At 53.1% G+C, this 22,912-nt stretch overlaps 1 protein-coding gene across 5 annotated transcripts in view; it reads left to right on the top strand.

Moving 5' to 3' along the window:
* The window catches only part of HPCAL1 (hippocalcin like 1), a 123,561-nt gene that overhangs the window by 57,592 nt on the left and 43,057 nt on the right, over positions 1–22,912 (top strand). The window contains exon 1 of one of the 5 annotated variants that reach the window (XM_045369802.2): positions 2,167–2,334. The exons of 3 other annotated variants lie outside the window; for them this stretch is intronic. The gene's annotated coding sequence lies outside the window, so the exon portion shown is untranslated. Of the gene's footprint in view, positions 1–2,166; positions 2,335–8,371; positions 8,450–22,912 lie in introns of those variants that run through there. One more of the 5 variants, XM_005576572.4, reaches the window with a different exon arrangement.

Genomic DNA, 22,912 nt, shown 5'->3' with positions numbered 1-22,912 from the left:
ATTCCAGACAGCAGGCACCAAGAGCCTCATCCAAGAGAAAGAGAAGTTCCCTAGACTCCCAGGCAGGGTGAGCCGAAGGGCCTTGGAGAGTCCCTGACGTCCCGTTTCATAGGAGACTTCTCTCACAAAGTGAATCAGCTCAAATACGGAAGATGGAGAAATGGAAAACAGAAACAGAACAGAACCTCCACTTGCTGGGTGGACGTTAACTGAATCCTTTTTTTTTTTTTTTTTTTTTTTTAATTGAGAAGGAATCTCGCTCTGTCACCCAGGCTGGAGTGCAGTGGCACGATCTCTGTTCACTGTAACCTCCACCTTCTGGGTTCAAGCAATTCTCATTCCTCAGCCTCCCGAGTAGCTGGGATTCCAGGCACTGGCTACCACACTTGGCAAAATTTTTGTATTTTTCGTAGAGATGGGATTTCACCATGCTGGCCAGGCTGGTCTGAAACTCCTGACCTCAGGTGATCTGCCCACCTGGGCCTCCCAAAGTGCTGGGATTACACGCATGAGCTACCCGTGCCACCCGGCCTTAACTGAATCTTATCACACATTCCTTTGGAAAACAAATCCCCTGTGACAGGAAACCAGCCATTTTCCTGGTGAGACCTGAGCCCTCTACCCATTCCAGCATAGTTAACCTGGGACTCTCCTCTCCTCTCTTTTCTCTCCTCTCCTTTCTCTCCTCTCCCTCCTGTCTGGCCTGCTTGCTCCGTCCTCCCCGGCTCTCTGTCTCTCTCCTCACTGCGTGCCTTTGGACATTCTGAATATGCTTTTGTCTGCCTGTCCGCAGTATTCCCTCCACGGTCTCCTCCTGGGTATCTGGTGTGTGCCTTGCATTTTCTGCGGGCTGGGATCCGTGGGAATGACGTAGCTGGACACGGGTCCTGAGCCTGTTGGCTGGGGGAACTCCTTTTCTGTCATACTAGATGAGACAGGTGAGACTGCCCTGGAAAGCCCAGTGTGTCTGGCCTCCCCAGTGCTGGCCGGTGGCCAGTGTGGTTTTCCAGACGAGTCCGTGGGCTCCCGGGTGGGTGTTTGGGCTCGTGGGGAGAGCCCAGGCAATGGTTGTAGAGGGGTGGTGGGGGGATGGGTGGATCCCAGAGAGAGAGAGAGAGAGCAGGCTGGTTCCACTTTGGCCTCATCGTCTAATGAGGAGAGTGCACAGATCAGTCATGCTTTGTTTTGCTCTGTCTCTGGAATTTTAATCAGTTGCCCTAATTGCCTTCAAATTATTGGAAGGGAAAAATGCCAGCGGAGGGTCCTGACAGATCCCAGCTGTCTAGTTGAGGACTTATCTTCTCATTGTTCTTGTGAAACCAGTCAGGTTTAGGGACTTGAGGTGGATGATTCATTAATTCTTTTAAACTGATTTCCTCAGCCATGTACATATGTGTGAAAGCCCTTCTTATGTTGTCAGTATTACCCTAATACATCAGAGGGCTTCTCATAAGGCGACCGTTATCTTTTGATAATCACATAAATAACATTTCCATAGTTCTCGAAAGCTTGCCAGATGCTTTCATGTACATTAGCTAACGTCTTAATTTTTTTTTTTTTTTTTTGAGATAGGGTCTCACTCTGTCAACCAGGTTGGAGTGCAGTGGCATGATCTCGGCTCACTGCAACCTCTGCCTCCCAGGTTCAAGCGATTTTCCTGCTTCAGCCTCCTGAGTAGCTGGGATTACAGGTGCCTGCTACCACGCCTGCCTAATTTTTGTATTTTTAGTAGAGACAGTGTTTCACCATGTTGGCCTCAAACTCCTGACCTCAAGTGATCCACCTGCCTTGGCCTCCCAAATTGCTGGGATTACAGGCATGAGCCGCTATGCGTGACTGACATTAGCTAATTTAATTCTTACAATAATCTTATGAATTGGGATTCTCATCTCTCTTTTAAAATGAAGAAACTGAGGCTAAGTCATGTGCCCAAGATCACATAGCTAGTAAGCGATGGGCAGGGCTGTGGAGCTGGTTCACTTATCTCTGCTGCCATTCAGTTTGCTCTGCCAGCAAGTCTGTTGAGCATCTGCTGTGTGCCAGCCTCATGGAGGCAAACGGAGCTTCGGAACCCAGGTGTCGAGAATGAGCTGTTGGCATTCAGTCCTGGAGTGGCAGCCTGGGGGGCGGGGGCAGGAGTGTGGGGGCAGCAGTTCAGGGAGGGCCACATGACAGCAAGCAGAGCCTCGAATGCCTGAGTCCTGGCTCCAGAGAGAGGCCAGCCTGAGCTCTGTCCTGTGGATAGACCCCCGGGAATGCAGGGGGCCAGGCTGAGCAAGAGGAGGAGAGAACAGGGAAGGAGCGGGTCTGCTTCGTTCCTTCGGGAAAGGAAAGGTGAGCCGGGCGAAGGGGAAGGCCTCCACGGTGTTTGTTGTCACATTCTGCCACTTGGCAGCCTCGCTGGGGACATATCAGCCCCAGGCTGCTTATCTGCAGGTTGGGATTCCATTTCTGCTGCTTTGGGAGAGAAGGGAGGGCAGCCCTGAGGCATCCCAAATGCGAGTTTGTTCATAGAGGGGCTCTCCTGGCACCTTCCCCAGCCCAGTCGCTGAGGAGGGAAGCCGGAAGCCCCTGTGTCAGGTAGGAGTGCTGAGTCATGAGACTGGGTTGAATGGTGGCTTTTGCACAGCTGTGGCCTGTGTTAGGATGAGTTTGGACCATTCCTGAGCGGAGAGGGACCTCAGAGGACAGTAGGACTGGGGAATCCCTGGCCCAGAGAGGGAAAGTGGTTTTCCCAGAGTCACACAGCGAGGTGCACCTTTGATGGTTCTCTCAGTGGCTCACGCCTGTAATCTCAGCACTTTGGGAGGCCAAGGTGGGAGGATCACTTGAGCCTAGGAGGTCGAGACTGCAGTGAACCATGATCATACCACTGCATTCCAGCCTGGCCGACAGAGCAAGACCTTGTCTCAAACAAAATAAATAAATAGAAATAAAAAATAAAGCCCATTATCACTCTAACCAATACTGTATCTGATTTTTTTTCAGGTAGACTTTAGATGGGAGGGTTGTTATTTTTTGTAAGTGCATTAGGGGGCAGAGTGGTGGGAGACTGAGTCCCCTGGAGCCCTTCTGAGTCCACTGCCACACCATGGCAAGAAGAATATTTCTGACTCGGAGAGCTCCACAGCGTGACAGGTGGGCAGTAGCTGCTGCGGGTGCTGGGCAGAGGTTTACTGTCCAGCACCCCCATTTCTGCTGCTCTGATGACTTGGGTCAACTGAAGAACCTTGGGGCTTTCTTGGCTGTTTGTAGGAGCTTCCAGAAAGAATCTTTTGGGATGCTTCTGACACAGTCCTGGGTATACCCTCTACATGTGGCATTTCAGGTCTGGAGAGTCACGTGCAGCTGTATTTCTGGAAAGTGTGTGACCCGAAGCCGCCTCCTATCAGAACCACTGGGGAGCTCACAAGCTAAAGTGCAGATTCCTGGGTCATCCCAGGCCTGCTGAAGCCAAATCTTTAGGGTGGGGCCGGGAATCTGCATTTTAAACAAGCTCCATAGGTGGCTCTGAGGTCAGTCACAGTTTGGGCACAGCAAGGCTGGGGAGCCAGGCTCGTTTCGGATCTCCAGGCCTCGTGTGGGCTGCGTGACCTTGGATGAGTCATTTCCCATCTCTGAGCCTTGGTTCTCTGGTCTGTTAAGTGGCAGTCTTGCCCCTTCTGTTTTAGGGACTGTCGGGGTTGCCTGCTTCTGGTAAGCGTTTAGGGCCCTGAGCCGACTCAGCTGGTGCTCAGGGAGGCCTTTACTGTGCCTGGTGATTCAGGGTGCATGGCTGGGTGGTGGGGTGGGACACACAGGGAAGGGCACTGGTCCCAGCATGGTGGGGCAGGCCACCTGGAGGAGGGGTGGACCGTGGGAGTGGGTTATATTAGGGCCTCCAGGCCTCAGTTTGGGAGGAGCTTGCAGTGACCTTGGAGAGGGTAGTGACCTTGTCCTCCTGCCCTGCCTTGGGTGCACAGGCTCCCCGCACACAGGCAGCAAAGGTCCTGGAGAGCACCCAGAGCGGGGTGCCTGCCTGGGGTTGAGTTTGGGAGCTGGGCCCACAGCCCCCACTTCTGCCTGGTAGCCGGGGGTCCCTCTAGGAACCTGAGGTGTGTTTTCTTGAGCAGTAAGGACTGAACAGAGCCCTGAGGACCGAGAGGTGAGGGCGATGCCCCCCTACTCCTTCCCCCAACCTCCTGGGAACGACTGCCGATGGCGGGGAAGGGAGGGGCCCCAAGGCCAGTGATGTGGAATGCGATGGCCAGGGAGACAGAGGCTGGAGGCTGTGTGGGGCACGAGGAGGCCTATCGGGTAAGTCCCGGGGGAGACTCCTCACTGCTTCCCTTGGGCTGGTTTCCATGGAGCTTCCCTCCCAGGCCCTGACTGCCTCCTTTCCTAAGGGCCCGCCTCCTTTTTTTTTTTTTTTTTTTTTTTTTAATTTGGAGACAGTGTCTCACTCTGTCACCCAGGCCGGAGCGCAGTGGTGCTATCATGGCTCACCGTAGCCTCGACCTCCCCCGGCTCAGGTGATCCTCCCACCTCAGCCTTCCAAGTAGCTACAGGTGTGCACCTCCACACCAGACGAATTTTTGTGTATTTTGTAAAGATGAGTTTCACCATGTTGCCCAGGCTGGTCTTAAACTCCTGGGCTCAAACAATCCTCCTGCCTCGACCTCCCAGAGTGCTGGGATTATAGGTGTGAGTCACTGCACCTGGCCGTCCCTCCCCTCTCAGGACCAAGCCCCTCCTCCTCAAGTCCTGTCCACTGTGGAGCCTTCTGCAATGTGGGCTTGTGCATCTCTGTGATGTCACCCGGGTGCCACCAGGTGTGCGTGTCCTGATGCCTCTGTCCACCCCTGAAAATCTCCCAGAGTTCCAGGTGCTTAGAGGAAGGGAGTCATGCACCCCTCCCCCAATCTCTACATGAGAGGGTGTCCACACCACCCGCCCTGAGTTCTGAACTTTGCCTCCTCATGTACGGAAGAAGAAATGGAGGCCTCTAGGGAGGTCTAGGCCTCCGACCCTGACCTTGCCCCTCTTGGATGGTATTGGGTGGCGTTTCAGGACAGCTGGGATCTTGGTCATCCAGTAGGTGCCCTCACTTGCACCTGCCTCCAGGTGGTGGGGTGGTACTTGCAAGAGCCTGAGCCCGTCCTCTGGGGCATGTTCTTGGAAATAAATACACCATGTGTCATGGAGGTGGACAGACGAGGTGCCAGCTGTCTGAACAGACAGCCCGGAGTCTGTGCAGGAGTTGGAGGTAGAGAGGGTCGAAGGCTTGGGGAGGGACAGGCGGGTCTCCCATGGATGGCTTTTCTTGGAGGCTGCAGCCAGGAGCCATTGTCTCTCTTCCCACCTAACCTTGGGTTGTTCCCCTTCAGCCCTGGCATTGTGATGTCCCGCCCAACCCCCAGCCACACACCTCCCTCCCCCTTAGCTGCTTCAAAGCCTAAGATATGGCAACAGCTAACAGGGGCTTGGTGGCCCCGCCCACCCTCCTTCAGGCTTTCTACACCCACCTGTGTGGGCCTTCCTGTGTTCACTTCAGTGATGAGGCTTGGAGAAGAGGGTGTGAGGGGGTGCAGGTGGCCCTCTGGAGCGGACTCAGGCCTGCTGCATTCTGGGTGGAGGTCCTCTTGCTCCCTTTCTGTGAGCGAGCCTTGCCTGCTGGGTGCTGAGCCCACACCACATGTCCTCGGCCTCCCGTGGCTATACATGATATAGACCAGGGTTGCACGCCTCGTGAGGAGGCACTCACTCCCCCAGACACGCTGAGTACTCTTTCCTCGAGCTCAGTGCAGTTCGTCCACATTTTCCCAGCAGCACGCCTCCCGCAGCGTTGTCAATATTTATTCGCAGTTGCCGCTGCCTCCCTCCTGGACCGCCTGTTCCCCAGGCCCTGTCTGGTGGTGGCCGGCCTTGGGGAGCCGGCCACTCAGCACAGCACCGGGCACCGGGGCTCGAGGTCGGTGGGTGTGTGTTTGGGTCCGTTAAGGAGCAAAGTCTCATAATTTCTTTTCTTTTTATTATTATTATTATTATTATTATTATTATTATTATTTTGAGACAGTTCTCCCTCTGTCGCCCAGGCTGGAGTGCAGTGGTGTGATCTCAGCTCACTGCAACTTCTCCCTCCCGGGTTCAAGCAATTCTTGTGCCTCAGCCTCCTGAGTATCTGGGACTACAAGCACCCGCCACCACATCCAGCTAATTTTTGTATTTTTAGTAGAGACGGGGTTTCACCGTGTTGGCCATGCTGGTCTCGAACTCCTGACCTCAGGTGATCCACTTGCCTTGGCCTCTGAAAGTGCTGAGATTACAGGCATTAGCCACCATGCCCAGCCGCTTAATTTGCTTTAAATAAAGATCTGGTTCTCCCAGACGAGGTTCACAGACAGCTGTTCCAAGAGCACATCTGTCTGGCATCAGGAGACTCACCCATACCAAGCTCACAGTGCTGGCCGTGATCCGACTCCCGCCCCGCAGCTCAAGCTTGGTCTGGAGACCTTCTCTGGTGCCTGCTCTGGCTCCCAGCCTCAGGCTTCCTGCACTGTGCACTTCCACTCCTGTCTTCTCCACTAGGAGCTCTGTGGTGTGGGCTTCCTGCACCCTCACCTCTGGGCCTCCCTCCACAGCACGGTGCAGGCACCAACTATTTCACTGCTAGATCCAAGGATGCTGGGGCCGGGGGCAGCTCTGAGTATGTCTCATACAGTGACCTTGTTTGAGGGGGCTGTGTAGGCCCAGGATTTTCCTGGGGTGGGGGATGCCAGGTCCCTCGATGTGTTAGGACGAGGACGTTGGCTCTGCGAGGAGGCTGCCTGAGATCCTACAGTGAGGCTGGCCCTGCCCTTGCTCGCCCAGCTGATCTGACACCCTCCAGATGGCCCGACAGAGACAGGGAGGAGCATCTGGTGGAGGACCTGGATGTGACCCCTGAGACATGTTGGGGAGTCGGAGGGAGATTGTTCTGTCTGGAGATTTCCCATTGCTTTTTCAGTTTATTGTCATCTGCTTGGGACTTGAGGGTAACTTCGTCTCTCAAAATAGGCTGAGAATTTTTACAGTTAGATATTTAATATACGGATGATGGGCAGATGGTAGTGTGGTTTTAAGGGGGGATTTTGTTGTTGTTGTTGTTTTGAGATAGAGTCTTGCTCTGTCACCCAGGCTAGAGTGCAAGCTCGATCATAGCTCACTGCAACCTCAAACTCCCAGGCTCAAGTGATCCTCCCACCTCACCATCCCGAATAGCTGGGACTACAGGTGTGCGCCACCACGCATGGCTAATTTTTTGTGGAGATGGGATGTTGCCATGTTGCCCAGACTGGTCTTAAACTCCTGGGCTCAACTAAAATTTTAATCTCCAATTCATACATTTCAGAAAGTATAATAATATGTAAAGCAAAATCATAATAGCAGCAACAATCACTGTCATCCTACGAGTTGGTTTAGATGTAAATTTTATGCTTCCTAGCGAAGATGTAAATTTTAGGCTTCCTAGCAAAAATTTGTCGAAAGTGCCAGAAAAGCCCTTGTCCCATATCACAGTCCCATGACCCACACTCACATGGAAAGCCTTGGAACTGATGTCAGCGTGAGCCCTGTGCTGGAGTGGAGGGTGACGGAGCTTCGGAGATGAGCAGCCTCTACTGCTGAGCAGTCCCTGGGGCCACGCCCTGGCCCTGGATCCCCAGGCAGTGTGGGGTGTTCAGGATTCCTCATGTGACCCGTACCCTGCCTGCCCTGGGACCGTGTTCCTGTGGGCTTGCATGTGTGTATGTGCGTGTGTGCCCATATGCATGTGTAGGTGTGTGCAGATGTGTGTATAGGTGTGTGCATGTGTGTGCATGTGTGTATATACGTGTGTAGGTGTGTATGTGTGTACATGTGCATTGTAGATGTGTATGCACGTGGTGACATCAGTTCCAAGGCTTTCCATGTGTGTTCATACACACGTGTAGGTGTGTGCCTGTGTGTGCATATGCACATACACATATATAGGTGTGTGCATGTGTGTGCACATATGCATGTATAGGTGTGCATGTGCAGTGTGTGTAGGTTTGTGCATGTGTGTGCATGCATGTGTGTAGGTGTGTGCAGGTGTGTGTGCGTGTCAGCACACGTGTGTCTGCATTCACTAGGCCAGAGCTCCTTGAGGGCAGGGTGGTTCCCAACTCTGTGTTTCCCCAGCTCCCAGCCCTGACCTGGCTTTTAATCACACAGTAAGTCGAACCCACTTTGGGAGCCTTCTGACTCCCCCAGACACACTGAGTACTCTTTCCTCGAGCTCAGTGCAGTTCGTCCACATTTTCGCAGCAGCACGCCTCCTGCAGCATTGTCAATATTTATTCACGGTCGCCGCTGCCTCCCTCCTGGACCGCCCATTCCCCAGGCCCTGTCTGGTGGTGACCGCCCTTGGGGAGCCGGCCTCTCAGCACAGCGCCGGGCACCGGGGCTCAAGGTCAGTGGGTGTGTGTTTGGGCTTGAACTGATGTGTGTGTTTACTGAGCTTTCTCCGCAGCCTGCTCCGGCAGCTCCAAAATGGCATTTCAGGAATTGAATTACCGACATTTCAGTACTTGCAGAATCCAGGAATAGATTATTTGATTGTATCTGTTGGAAGTCATTGCCGTAACTGGCTTCGTTTTCTTCGCGAACATCTAAACAGAGTGGGGAGAGACCGCAGGGGAATGCTGTGGTGACTTGATTTTCCCAAAAGCACATCTCCCAAGCTGGCGGCAGCCGATGGCATTGCCCCGTGACTGGGGGAAGCCTGAGGACTCACGGTCGCCTCAGGCCGGCCACCTTCGCGCTGGAACCTGCCCATCACATCGACAAGCCCTCTCAGGCTGAAAACGCTGTGCCGGGGTGGCTGCAGCATCACAAGGATTCCCCTCCAGCTGTGTGGTGGGGGGAGCGGAGGGCCATTGAGTCCTGCCGTGTGAGTCACATAATGCCCGTGGCCTGATTTCTGTGCCCTGAGCTTGCCTCTTAGCGGTTGTTGACCTCAGGGCTCACATATCCCTTGTAAGGGGTTGTGACGGCTTCCGCAGCCATGTGGCTAGTTAGATTTTCCTCCAGCCCTTGAGGAATTCTCTCGGGATTTTCCCTGGCCTCGCGCATCTGCAGAATCTATAGAGGCCCTGCAGGAATGTCTGCCTCCGAGTCCATAGTACTTGCAGGCCTGGGAGGCTGGATGTTGACACTTGGTGGGGCCAGAGCCCTGACTTCCTGGCTGTCTCATAGCTCAGGCCCATTTGACAGCATTCGCGAGCACCTGTCCCAGGCAGGGGCAAGTTCAACAGCAGCAAGGGCTCCAGGCAGAGGGAGGTGGGCTCTGATAGGGCTCAGGGGCAGCCTAAATGTAGCAGAGAACTGAGAGGGGATCTCTGAGGCCTTCTTGGAGGAGGTGGTGGTGAAGCCAGCTAACTTTGTCTGTTGGAAACTGTCCTTATTAATCAAATAATAATGAATATGCTGTCTTTGGATCCACTAGGGAAAGCTGAAATTGAGCTCAAAGGAGGCATAGATTCAACCAGGCCTGAATTGGTTGCGCATTAAGAAGTTCAGCTTGTAATTTTGAAAAAGGAAAAGGCTCTGGCCTCATTAGGCTGCCCCCAGTGTGTCCTTGAGACCTCCTTACTCCTTGAAATGTGCTTCTTAACGTTTTGGAAAAAACAACTTTCCCCTTCTATACTTAGCCCTTATCTCAATGTGCAGGCGCCTACCTGGCCCACTTATCTTCAAGAAATGTGCTGGGTTAGGCCTCAGGAGTGGCAGGCACACAGATACTGTATTTGGCCTTGGCCTTCTGCCCAAGTGGAGTCTCTGCATTCCTTTGTATGCCTGGGGATGCCTGGCTAATCTGTGCACCCTCTTTCCACTCTCCTTCCTGCATTTCTCCTTCCCTTCAGTAGTGGCTCCCTTCCCATTCCCCAAATCGCCTCTGCTTTTATCTTCTTCCAGTCGAATTCCCATCAGTCGTGGAGCAGGTGGGACACCTGTGTATGTTGCGGGGGCACAGAGAAGCAGCCTGTGCTCGCCCATGCCCGCCTGCAGGTGCATGCTTGGGACTTGGCAGTGGGGAAGACTTTGGGGTTAGGATTTCCAGGCTGGCTTGACACTGGCCTGTTTTGTTCCAACCCATACAAGCCCTAAACCCTCATGTGCAGATCCTGCTGGCTGTCTGGGGAACACTTAGTTGGATGCAGGTAGGAAGAGGCTCCAAGGAGCAGAGGAGGGGCTGGCCAAGAGCCAGCTGCTTTGTCTGACCCCAAGAGCAGGGTCCAACACGTGGGAACTGAGCAGTGGCTGTAAGCTGGCCCTCAGGCAAGGCTGCCCATGATGCCAAGGCACATAGGGCAGACTCCAGATGATGGGGCCACTGCTGGGCCTTTTGTAGGGCACAGGAGCCTGCCAAGGGTTTGTTTCGGAGCCACCCATACAGGTGTACCAGCTGTTGAAAAATCCCAAAGATGTGGCGCCCTGCTTCTGGGGGTCTTGGGGGCTCTCAGGTAGCAACAGCGTTCTGGGAGGACTTGGGCTCAAATTCTAACTTTTCCACCAGCTTTTGGCTGTCCTTCATCCCTGTGGGGCTCAGTTTCCTCATCTTCAAGCTAAGGGGGCCCATCTAAGGTTGTCACAGAATTGGATGTGTGACGGGGCAGCCCCCTTCACCTGTGGGATCCGAGGCAGAGCTGGCACCTCCAGGCTGCAGGGTCCAGTGACCTGGCATGGAGCTAGCAAACAGAGGAGGCCAGTGGGCAGGTGGGTGTTACCAGGGCCTGGGGCGGCAGAGGTGGAACCCTGGGGCCAGGCAGGGTGGGTTTGGGGTGGCATGTGGTTTGTGTGGCCCTCATGGGGGCCCCGCTTGAGTCATAGGAGTGTATGGAACACCCACTCCATGCCTTCTGTCATTTGCGGTTTGCGTTAGTGGGTCTGGCTGGCCGCTGGGGTTGGAGGGGAAAGCCAGTGGGACTATACATCATCTCCTTGGAGGTGACTGTGCCCCCAGAACCGAGTGGACAAGCCAGGCTTCTGTCCACACCTGCCCCCTGTCTTTGATCCTTTTCTGGCTCTCCTCCAAGAAGAGCTTTTCCTAAATCATCCACCCTGTTCACCTTGTGCTTCTCTGTGTCCTCTGAAAGCAGAGTTTCACCTGGGCATTGAGGCCCCAGGTGCAGGCCCAGGGGATGGGATGGGGTGGGGTGGTCTCTGACTGGATAGCCCCACCTGGGAAGGAAGCCCCCAGTGTGGCCCTGCCTTGACTGTGACCTGGGGGTCCTGTAGAGCCCTGTGTCCTGTTGCAGTGAGGGGTCAGTCAGTGGGAAGAGTGGACGATTTGGAGACACCATGTCTGTCTCCCTGATGCCTGTCAACACTGTTGCCTTTGTTCCCAGGGTAGCCTTCCCCTTGCCTTCCATTCCAGACTCCTCCTCCTTCTAAGATTCCCCATTCACCTCCTAGAGGAGGCCACCTGAGTGTCAGCCAGGCGCTGGACCTGGGCCTGCCCGGAAAGGTCCCTGGGCCTGGTGTGCTCTGGGAATCTCACTGCCATGGAGGACAGGGAGGGATGTGGGTCCTTCAGGAGGTCTGGCTTTGTCTGGGAGGTTTTCTGCTGCTCACTGGCTTCGGTCAGGGCTTGGCTCTGTGCAGGAGCCTTAAGCCAGCGGGCCCAGCTTCCTCCTCCAGGCCCGCCGGCGCCTCGGATGTTTCTCTCCTTCTTAGAGGGTGTTTCACATCCTTTCTTTTGTTTGCCCTGATTATTTTTGCAGATGAAGGAATACACACAATGGTCGTCTTTGTCTTATTTGAAAGCCAAACATGTTGCTTACACGTTGGGTACACAGCGAATATGTATCAGTCCAGCGCTTTTCACCATCTGGCCCGGTTTTAGTGTTGCTTTATTTCTGGTCATTCCTCAACTGGGGCTAAAGATCAGAAAAACCACATCTCCAGGTCCTGAGCCATGGCGAGGAAGCTGGATGGTGCCCTGGGCTGTGCGTCTAAGGTAGGGGAGGAGGGATGTCGGTGGGAGAAGCCTCATGGGGGCCCCGCTTGAGTCATAGGTGTGTATGGAACACCCACTCCATGCCTTCTGTCAATTACAAAGCACCTATTATGTCCTGGATACTGTGCCCAACGCAGTGGACACATTGATGGGTAAGGCATAATCCCCCCCAGGAGCTCCCAGTGGGATCGGGGAGGCAGACAGGCGAGCATATGACTGTGACACAGTGGGGCAAGTGGCGTCACCAAGGCAGGGCCCAGCCGCAGCCTTCCCGTAACAGCTGAGATCAGCCTGGAGAGCTCTTCCTCCCCGCCCGGAGGGTGGCATGGGTCCCAACGCTCTCTGTCAGCCACGGCCAGAGCACACCTGTGCTGCTGCTCAGAAGGGCGTCACCTGTGGAGACAGTGACAGCTGCTCCTGGTCCCTGCCCCAAGGACAGGATCTGGAGCCTGTGGGTGTGTAAGGAGCCAACTCCCTGGCCCAAAAACTGTGGCCAGTTCTGGAGAAGGTGACCAGGCTCTGGGTCCCAGACTGTGGCCCCCCTCCTGCCTCTAAAGCCCCTCTTCTGGCCTCCATGACTTCAGCCCTCCCGCCCCCAGAGGGAGGGATCAGCCCTACAAGGGACCCGAGAGAGGGAGCCTCACACACAGGCACTGCCTGGCTCTCCTCCAAGCTGGCCTGAGCCCAGGGTAGCGTTCTGAGGCTCAGCCACACGGCTGTGCAGGGCGGGTGAGAGCAACAGCCTGAGAGCTGCGACCCAGGGCTGGGGTTTTCCTGGAGCAGCAGGAGGGATGAGTTGGGTTTCTGTAACTACATGGGCCAAGAAGAGGGAGAGGATGCTCTGGGAAGGAGAGTGGCTTTGGGCCAGCATTTGGACCAGTGGGACTCGGAGGCGAGGGAGGTGGTAAGATCCCCTGCTTGGGAATGAGAGGCAGATGGGGAAACTGAGGCTTGGAGCAGAGGGAGGGGCAGGGCCTAGACCCCCAGCAAGTCCCAGTTCATGATGGCATGCTGCTTCTCCATGAGTGAGACATGAGGGGGTCACAGAGGCCCGGAAGCATCGGCATCATCAGATCATCTGACTCGATAATAGAAAAATTAAAATTTAAAGTCATTGAAAGTGACGACTGACAGAGATGTTCCTAGAAACTGGAGATTGGGTGCTGAGCAGATCTCAGGGTAGATGATATCAGACACATTGTCCCCTGGGCTGAGGTTTTGTTTTGTTTTGTTTTGTTTTTTAAAGTTTCAGAATTCTAAGGAAAGAATGAAAGGCTTCTCTATTCTTGAGGTGCTGGGGTCCCTCAGCCTCCACCGTCCAGCCTGAAGCAGCTGCCCCCTCTCACCTGGTCCTCAGCCTTCTGGAACCAGACAGGTCCCCCACAGCGGCCCAGCCCACGCCACCAGCACCACCCCCAGAGGTTTATTCCGTCTTCATGCAGTGGGAGACTCAGCCCCGACACTGGAACCTGTCCACTTTAGCCCCAAGGGATCTTATCGAGGTCAAATCTTTGGAACTCTGGGCCCTTGGGAACTTCTGGGCGAGACAACCCAGCCATCACAGGGGCTCCTGCGGGGTTGACTTTATGATGCATTTGGGTCATGAGGTCTGTTTTTTTGTTGTTGTTGTTTTTTTTTTTTTTTTTTTTTTTTGAGATGGAGTCTCGCTCAGTCGCCCAGGCTGGAGTGCCATCTCGGTTCACTGCAAGCGCCGCCTCCCGGGTTCATGCCATTCTCCTGCCTCAGCCTCCCAAGTAGCTAGGACTACAGGCGCCCGCCGTCACGCCCAGCTAATTTTTTGCATTTTTAGTAGAGACGGGGTTTCACTGTGTTAGCCAGGATGTTCTCGATCTCCTGATCTCGTGATCCGCCCGCCTCGGCCTCCCAAAGTGCTGGGATTACAGGTGTGGGCCACCGCGCCTGGCCATGAGATCTGTTTTTATCCCTTGGGCCTCTAGGAAAGTCCGTCCTGGCCAAGTCCTCAGTCCCCTAGTCTCATGGCTGACTGGCCCTGGAGCTCGGGTGGCCTGGCCCGGCCCACCTGCTTCCCCACAGGCAGCGGCTGTGGCTTCTGCTGCCTGAAGTGCTCCAGGTGCTGCAGGCTCCTTCCTCCAGGGCGTTCTAAGTCCCCTGTCTCGAATCCCCAGTCTCAGCTGAGTCCTCCTGGAGGTCAGTGGGACAGAACACCAGAGCCCTGGGGACAACGGGCTGCGTGAAACACTTATTTTAATTATAAGAGTTACGTAAGAACATATCAGAAAATTGTCAAAATACAGGGCAAAAAAAAAAGTCACTGATGGTTGCCTTCTCACACTGTCACACAGTGGTGTGTAGCCTTCTGGTCTTTTGGTGGTTTTGTAGCAGTATTGGCACCTGCGTTACAAGATTTCATGTTGACCATTCTTGTTTTTGCTGTGGTCTTTAAGGATTACAGCGACAGCCGTTCCTCTTCAGGATGCAAGGAGACCGAGCCAGCCCTCAGGGAGCTGACGGTCCAGCAGGGGACAGGGCAAGAGGTGCGGTGGAGCCAGACCTTGCCCTCCAGAAATACAGGGAGACAGACACAGGTGTATTTAATTCAAATACAGCATGTGGTTCTGAGAAGGCTTCTTGGAAAGGGCCTGGGATCGAGTTGGCACCAGCAGGGGGGACTCAGAGCAGAGGCAGCAGTTCCACCCCATGGCGTAGAGGAGGCACCCTAATCACTGCCTTTCAGCCGCAGCCCTGCCTGACGTCATCTTTTTTGTTGATTGTTGTTGGCTGATGTTGGCTGTGGACATGTCCTCCACCAGAGTGGAGGACTCCGTGGGACCAGACCACTTGTCCTTATTCACCCAGAGAATAGGTGCCTTAAAATACTGACTGGACAGAAGGAGGAAGAGACGGGCGCTGGGCCGTGTCACGGAAGAATTCCCTGGGCCAGCCGCAGAGGAGTAGGCCTTGGCAGGCAGCTGGGAGCCTGGAGGGGAGTTGAAGACTTCTCCCGTAGTCAGCTGTCTTTAGGGAAGAAATACTAGAAAGTCACAGAAAAGAGGTGGGGAAGGGGAGGAAAGCATTTCCACTCACAGTCCCGTCGGGAGAGGTAACATTTTGGAGTACAGCGTGCCCTGCCCCAGCAGGCCCTGGCTGGATGCATATTCCTATAGATATAATTCTGTAAGTGAGATCATTCCTTATCTACTATTTTACAACCTGTTTTTGTGTTTTGTTTTTTTTCCATTTAGCAACACTTTGTTCTTCCCTAGAATTCACCAGGCAGGACAGGGCTGACAAAGGAGCCTCTGCCACCTGAACACTCAGTGGCCCCTCCCGGGCCTCGGGGCTTTCCTGGGGCCCTCAGCTATGGAGCAACAGCTCCCTGTGCATCAGAGCCATGGGGGAGGGGGGCCAGGGGGCACAGGTATGACCACCACTCCCATTTCATGTCCTTTAGGAAGCTCGAAGAAAAGCGGTTAGCCAAGAACACAAATTACGGTGATGTTGTTTGCAGTGTGGTGTGTTGAGATAACATAAACTCTGAAGTCAGAATTGACATCGATTTGAGCCCCAGATCATCCTCTTAGCAGCTGTGTGACCTGGGACAGGGTGCTTAACTTCCAGACTTAGTTTCCTCAGTATACAACAGGGACAGGGATCATGCCTTTCTCTGAGAGTTGGAGGAAGAAGTGAAACCAGACGGAGCCCTGTGATAGCCCCTTACGCGTGGAGGCACTCAGCAGGTGCTGGCTCCCATACTGCCTGAAGGAATTGACTGACAAACTCTCAAATTCGTGAAATAATTCAAGAGAGTACCTGCGGAGACAATAAATTATATTAGCTGATGTGGTTTGGATGTGTGTCCCCTCCAAGTCCATGTTGAAATGTGGTCCCCAGCGTTGCAGGAGGGGCCTGGTGGGAGGTGATTGGATCGGGGGAGGGGGCAGATTCCTTATGAATGGCTTGGGCCATCCCCTTGGTGATGAGTGAGAAATGTGGTCGATTAAAAGAGTGTGTCACCTCCCTATTCTTTTGTTCTCGCTCTTGCCATGTGACATGTTGACTCCCCATCGCCTCCCACCATGATCGTAAGCTCCACCAGAAGCAGATGCTGGCACCGCCCTTCCTGTACAGGCTGCAGAACTGTGAGCCAATTAAGACGCTTTTCTTTATAAATTCCCCAGTCTCAGGTGTTCCTTTGTAGTAATGCAAACAGACTAACACGTTAGCCATAGCCATTTATTAACATAATTTTATTTTTTTTATTTTTTATTTTTTTATTTTTTGAGATGGAGTCTCGCTCTGTCGCCCAGACTGGAGCGCAGTGGCGCGATCTCGGCTCACTGCAAGCTCCGCCTCCCGGGTTCACGCCATTCTCCTGCCTCAGCCTCCCGAGTAGCTGGGACTACAGGCGCCCGCCACCACGCCCGGCTAATTTCTTTTTGTATTTTTAGTAGAGACGGGGTTTCACCGTGTTAGCCAGGATGGTCTCGATCTCCTGACCTCGTGATCCGCCCGCCTCGCCTCCCAAAGTGCTGGGATTACAGGCTTGAGCCACTGCGCCCGGCCTTAACATAATTTTAAAAGATCTCAGTCTTGTGCTGAAATTGTTATGTTGGTGGTTACACATTTATCAAAACTTAGTGACCTGTACACCTACAAAGGATGAATTTTATTGTGTGTAAAGTACACCTTAATAAACTTGACTTTACAAAAAAAAAAAAAAAAATCCTTTTTTTTTTTTTTTTTTTTCTGAGACTGAAGAAATCCTCCCGCCTCAGCCTCCCAAGTAGCTGGGATTACAAGTGTGCATCACCACACCTGGTTAATTTTTATATTTTTAGTAGAGACGGGGTTTTACCATGTTAGCCAGCCTGGTCTTGAACTCCTGACCTCAAGTGATCTGCCCATCTCGGCCTCCCAAAGTGTTGGGATAACAGGTATGAGCCACTGTGCCCAGCCTTTATATCTCTTGACTATCACAAAATGCTTATTTTATTTGTTTGCCATAAACAATATTTTTACATACTGTATTGTAACCTGTTTAATATAATAATTAATCAGATATGTTGTCCCATGTTATTAAAATCATCCCTTGTGGCCCAAACTTGAAGGCAGCACTCTGTCCCTGGGTGTGCACCGTAACTTCTTTAACGAACACCCTGCTGTTCAGTGCTGAGGCTGCATCCCTCTAGAAAGCGCTGTTGAGAGGTGCCACGCAGGTCGTACCACCCCGAATGGCAGGTAGAAGGCAGCTGAGCGGAGCCCCAGCAAACACACCCTTGCCCCCGAGCCAGGCCCCGACTGTAATCTTCCATTGCTTTACACCAGCAGCACTTTACCTGGACAGGTGTCTGGACAGTGCTTGCCAATGTAACTGGCATTCTGCCAGCTTCTCAACTCTGTGGACACCGGTGGACACTGGTGCAGTCATCAACTCTCACTCACCGTGGGCACCTGCTGTGCCCACCTACTGCCATCTGAGTGTCACGACCACACCCCCATCCCCATCCTTTCACGCACTGTCTGCCCGCACACACTCTTCCACCCTCTGTGGACAGGGCCCCTGCCACCTCTGAAGCCCCCTGCTGTCTCTTGGCAGCCCCCTCCTCCCCCTGGCTCCCGTGTCCTGCCCACCTCCCTGCACTGGCACCTCCTGAGCAGTCCTGGCTGAGCATCCACTCTGAGGGCAGCCCCTGGCTGGGCACCGAGATACAAAGCGTTATGAGGGTGTTCTGTTGAAGAACTGAGTCCAGTGTGGACAGAGAACACAGAAACATAAAGGAACATCCAGAATCACTGCAGGGTGGCGAGCCACCGAGGGGGGCCAGGCTCAGGAGAGGACATTCAAGGGCGGCAAGCCACCGAGGGGACGGGGCAGGCATGGTGAGGGCATTTCAGGGAGTGCAAGGAAGGAGGGTTGGAGGTGGCGAAGATGCTGGTTGAGGGCACGGATGAGGTGGGGAGGCGTTTTGACTTTGGACTGAAGGTCTTAACTGACCAAGGTGGTAATTTCTAGCCCTGTGACCTCAAGACAGGCTGGACATTGGAGGACGGGATGACACTGGCTCTTCTAGGGTAACTTGTCTGGGTTTAAGGTTCTCGATGGGGTTTAGGACATGGTGGGAACCTAAGGATGGTGCCAGCATCTGAATTCTCTGCCATCTTCCAGAGTCAGGACTCTGCAGCTACCTTGCCCAAGAAAAAGTAGAGAAAGGTGGTTTCATGTTTTCGGGTTTTTTTTTTTTTTTTTTTTTTTTTTTTTGACTGCTTTGAAGGGAAGTGTGGGACTCATTTGCACATACAGTTAACATTTTCAAGGCTTGTGCAGGGCCAGAGAGATTTGGTTGCAGCTGTTAGTTTTACTTCCTGTCCCGATAAAGGAGGGTACTTGCCTCAGCCCTCGCCTGCTGCCATAACAAAGCTCCATGGACTGGGCCGCCTAAACGCAGACACATGCTCAGCTCTGGAGGCGGGAGGTCTAGATCAGGGCATCCACATGGTCAGGTTCTGAGGAGAGCTCTTCCTACTTTGCAGGTGGCTTTTTTCTCTGTGTCCTCCTGTGGAATGAGAGCAAGCTCTAGTCACTCCTCTTACAAGGACACTAATACCATCATGGGACCTCACTCTCCTGACCTCACTGCAACCTAATTACTTTCCAAAGGCCCCACCTCCTACCACCATCACCTTCGGGGTTAGGGCATCTGTGTAGACATTTGAGGAGAGGGCACGGCCATTCAGTCCATGGCCACATTGCATGTTTTGGGGAGGGACTGGAGAGAGGCTGCTGTTTGCTGGGCACCTGAGTGGGTTATAGATGTTAAATCCTCATGGTAGAACATGTGGAAAATACAGAAACAATTATAATGCATAATCCTACAATTCAGAGATCATCACAGCAGACATGTGGGTCCATTTCTTCTCGTCAGTATTCATTTATAGCGAGGCGGACAGACCCATGCTGTAATTGAGTCATGCTATGTATTTGTTTCAGGTCCCGCTTTTTCTTTCCACTTAAGACCATATCATTCATTTCCTGTGTCATTAAAAATATTTGTGGTCGGGTGCAGTGGCTCATACCTGTAATCCCAGCACTTTGTGAGGCCAAGACGAGCAGATCACCTGAGGTCAGGAGTTCGGGACCAGTCTGGCCAACATGGTGAAACCCCATCTTTACTAAAACTATAAAAATTTGTCCACCTGGGCCAGTGCGTGATTCCGAAGATTACATTTGAAGTCCAGCCTGGCAGCTTTCCAAAAACCTGTGCCTCCCTCTTTCTGCTTGTAAATATCCCTCATGACTGGTTTCCCAGAAAAATTGTGAGGATGAGCGAGGTGTTGCTTGTGGAAGTTACTTTGGAGGGAAAGTGTTTGTGACCCCAGGAGGCACCACCCATGCCTTCTGGGAGTGGCCCATGGGGCTCCTGAGGGTGGATGGACGTGGAAGGGGACAGGCCTGGCTCCTTTTCTTGGTTGGCTGGGCTGGGCTATGGGCAGGAGCTATGGCCGCGGCTGACCCTTCTGCAGTGAGAGCTGAGCAGTGGTACAGTTAGATGGCTCCGCAGACGGTCCAATGGCCCAGCCTCCAAGGCCTTGAGTGATGGGATGACCATGACCACTGGATGTCTCTCAATAGGCTTTCCCTTAACCATGCCAGCAATTCCACCATCTGCTTTATAAGCCCTGGTATGTATATCAGATTGGCTAAGGATGCAAAACTGGAATGCTATTAAATTCCAGAGGCTGTGGTCACTTGAAAAGATGAGCTGAAAATAAGATAAAATTTCACAGGGTTAAAGGCAGGCTTTGCACTGTGGTTTAAGTTTAGAGTCGTCCATTCATGACAGTGTAGGTTTGGGAGAAAATAAGATTAGAGAGGCTTGAGTGCACACTCGGAACTCGTGGCTCTTTCTTAGTCTGTCCACGCTGGCTGTACCGCAGCCCCCCTCAGCTGGAATCAGGAGTGGCCCAACCATGGGTACTTTGGACAAAGCTCCCCCAAGTCAGGCATGCCCGCTTGTTAGGGAGGGTGAACTCCCTGACCCGAGTCCACCTGGAGGTCCAGGCAGGAATTAGAACCACCTCAGAAAAGCTCTGTACAGATTTAATGGCACGAGTACCTGCGGCTCAGAGCTGCAGACCGAGCATGTTGTGCAATTGTCGGGCGGCTTTTCCCTTGGCCACAGTAGATTTACAATTAAGAAAAACAAATCCAGCTCTCAGTCAGAAGTGTGCAAGGTTCGCTTGGTCTGGAGACAGCAGCTTCTGTGCTCTGGGTAGTGAGGAAGTGGATGGGCAGGTTGGCAAATAAGCCACATGTATGTCCTGTGGGCTCAGCCCCCGTCTTAGTGGGCACACCGGGGCCCACGAGATCCGGGGACTATTTATGGAGGGTATGCTGGGGCAGGGGCATGGGTGGGTGTGTGCTGCTTGTGTTGTTGGATTGGGATTTTCCCAGCCAGACCAGTCTGCTGGGACAAGCCTTCTGGCTCTGGGCCAAAGGCCTCCGCAGCTGTGACCCATTCAGACCTAGAAAGCTGGGGGTGCTGACTGTCACCACCCAATGGCCTCCATGGTGTGTCCACAGAGGGCCACCTTTCTGCAGGGCTGGGCTACTCCTGACTGGGTGTAGGAGCTTCTTGTAAAGTCCGTAGCAGGGTTGCTGCCTACAACCCACCCCTCCCCATTTTCTCTCTCTCTGCGTGACTATTATTCACTCTTCAATTCTCTGTTTAGATATCACTTCCTCTGGGAAGCCTTCCCAGATTCCAGATGGGGCTGGAGGCCCTTCTGCAGACTCGCCTGGCATCCTGCACTCACTCACCTATGGCACATGTCATTGGCCATGAAGTCTCCTGGGCACTTATCACACTGCGGGTTCCTTGAAAACAGGAATTGCTCTTGTTCTCTGTTGCATCTGTAACACTTAGGACGGTGCCTGGCACATAGAAGGAGTCCAATTAAGAATGTTTTGAATGAGTGAAAGAGTGCCTAAATGAGACTTCTATTCCAGCGTGAAGACCAGCCCACCACCCTGATGAGAAAGTTCGAGTGTGGGAACCGCTGGGGATCTTGATGGCCTGGGTCCTCTGGATGTGCAGGACAGAGGCAGCCCCTGAGTTCTCATGGGGGCTGGTGGGCAGAGTGGGGCCCCAGGATGCCTGAGGGCCTGGTCTGAGGTGTCCAGGTGCCCCTGAGGTGCTCACTACCCGGCAGATGCATGTATCTGTGAAATACTGGATAGGCCCTTAGTCTAACCAAGGAGACATCTGAGCTCCTTAAAGGATTCCACAAGGATGTCATGTTGTGCTTTGAACAGTAGAGACGCGGGTCTGCTGAGCCCCAGCTGAATTCCGCGCAGGGACCTTGAGTCTCCCTTCCCACTGTGTGGCTCCAGCAAGTCTCCTCCCGCCTCAGGTCTGGGTTTCCAGGCATCAAGTGACAAAATGGATGTGATGCTCCTTCTGGACTGTAATGTACACTGCGTGGAGATGTTCGTGTCCTGTGTAGACTGGGCGCTGTCACATCAGGCAGGACTACAGGGGCAGTGTTTGTCATCCTGTCTTCTGGGCAACTTGGGGTATCCTCCCTTTATATCACCTCCTGCCCAGGTTCTCTGTGCCACCAGAACATAATGTCATTTGGAATCCCTGATGGAACATTTTGATGGAACAGTAAAGATTGGTCCTGTGTGATCTTAAAGTCAATATGGCTTAAAAACAAATGGCTGTCAGGGAATTGTAAATCAAAGCAAACACCGATGAGAATGGCCCAAATCCAGGACACTCAGCACCAAGCGCGAGGGATGACGTGAAGCCACAGGAACCCTCACTCACTGCTGGTGGGAACGCAAAACAGTACAGCCACCTTGGAAGACAGTTTGACAGATCCTTAGAAAGCTAAACACACTTTTACCCTGTGATCTAACAATCGTGCTCCTTGATATTTACCCAGAGGAGTTAAAAAAACTTATGTCCACACAAAAACCTGCACATGGGTGTTTCTAGCGGCTTTATTCATAATTATTCATAACAGCCGGAACTTGGAGGCAGCGAAGGTGTCCTTCAGTGGGTGAATGGATAAATTAGCTGTGGTGCATCCAGACAATGGAATATTATTCCACAGCACTAAGAAGAAATGAGCTAGCAAGCCATGAAAAGATATGGGGGAACTCATCTGCATATGAGTAGGTGAGAGAAGCCAATCTGAAAAGGCTATGCCTATGGAGGATTGCAACTCTGTGATATCCTGGGAAAGGCAAAGCCATGGAGATAATAAAAAGATCAGTGGTTCCTAGGGGTTGGGAGGGAGGGAGGAACAGGCAGAACACAGGACATTTTTCAGGCAGTGAAACTGCTCTGTAGGATCCTGTAGTGGTGGAGCCATGTCATTGCACAGTTGTCAAACCCATAGAATATACAGCACCAGCAGTGAGTCCTGCTGTCACCTGCGAACTTAGGTGATAATGACGTGTGAAGAGGCAAGGTGGGTTCATCAGTTGTAACAAACAGCCACCCTGGTAGCAGGGAGGGCAGGAGGTATGTAGAGAACTCTGTGCTTTTCACGCAATTTTGCTGTGAACCAAACAGTTCTAAAAAATAAAGTTCATTAATTAAAAAAAAAAAAAAAAAAAAAAGGAAATGGCCACATGCAAAGCGCTGCGTGGAGGGCCACGCATCCCAAGCAAGTCAGCTAGAGTAGAGGCAGGAACAAAACAGCTCTATCGGGTTCTGGACGAGAAGCCGCCTGCACCACCCCCTCCCTGCTCCTGTGCGGGACCCAGTGGAGACCTCCTGGGCCAGCTGCAGCTGCTGAGTGTGGGAGTGTCCTCTCCACGGCAAACCAGCCATGAAGGCTGCACACCTTCCTGTTTCTGCCCAGCCACACCACAGGGCACTCAGCCCTTTTCCTGAGCACTCGAAGCTGCGTTTCCTCGAG

Source organism: Macaca fascicularis, chromosome 13 (genome assembly GCF_037993035.2).
Source record: "Macaca fascicularis isolate 582-1 chromosome 13, T2T-MFA8v1.1".
Classification (NCBI taxonomy): Eukaryota; Metazoa; Chordata; class Mammalia; order Primates; family Cercopithecidae; genus Macaca; species Macaca fascicularis.
Note: the sequence above shows the minus strand (reverse complement) of the source record. Positions and strands in the feature narration are given on the sequence as shown.